Raw genomic sequence first — 665 nt, 5'->3', positions numbered from 1 at the left:
TGTTCTTTAGCTTGCTCGTCAGGAATAGCTCAGATAAAACATACAAATCACAACAGTCTATATTCAGTATTAAGCCATCGGCACCAGCTGCGACTGCGGTGCCCATTTTTCATAAGTTAAAGACCCCGCAACTAGACTACATCCACGATCACAAGCCAATTTAGTTTCTCTCAGAGACCCAATAGGGTCTGACCTTCTGTCACGTTCCCACACTCCCCTCGGAAGTACTGCATCACCTTCATCCTGGCTCGTCACACCGGCACCTTGTGAGTTAACCCAACTTCTAGAGAGTTACAGTTGTAGAGTATATGTGACAGCTTGGACAGCGGCAGGGGAGGGAAAGATCGCAAGGAGAGTGCGCCGAACACCTGCCATCGCTCTAAGTCTAGACTTTTACCGCAGAGTGAAGTCTTCGCGGTGCGTCGGTATAGTCTACCCTCTCCGTATGTTTCTTTTATCTGCCAGAAGTTCAACGCTGATTTGATTATTGGACTCGAATCATTTAACTTCAAGAGAAGAGGGCAGAGAGATTGGAAAGCCGCAGCGCTGCGCGTTATTCTGTAAAAGGTGTCGACGTACACAGGCTACATAAAGATACATTCTTGTCGTTTTGGTGCATTTTGGTGATTTTGATTTGCGTCGAAATATTTAATACACTTTCAAGG

General features: G+C 46.0%; 1 protein-coding gene across 1 annotated transcript in view; it reads left to right on the top strand.

The window, feature by feature from the left end:
• Positions 1-296: 296 nt before the first annotated feature.
• LOC143115071 (semaphorin-3F-like) overlaps positions 297-665 on the top strand; it is a 31,358-nt gene continuing 30,989 nt past the window's right edge. The window contains exon 1 of the mRNA XM_076276935.1: positions 297-665. This exon is cut by the window's right edge and continues 152 nt beyond it. The gene's annotated coding sequence lies outside the window, so the exon portion shown is untranslated.

This window comes from Alosa pseudoharengus, unplaced genomic scaffold (assembly GCF_046254945.1).
Source record: "Alosa pseudoharengus isolate Yale_2024_CS ecotype anadromous, Long Island Sound unplaced genomic scaffold, YU_APseudo_1.1 YU_APseudo_1.1_scf_9, whole genome shotgun sequence".
NCBI lineage: Eukaryota > Metazoa > Chordata > Actinopteri > Clupeiformes > Clupeidae > Alosa > Alosa pseudoharengus.
This window is presented reverse-complemented; position numbering and strand designations above follow the sequence as displayed.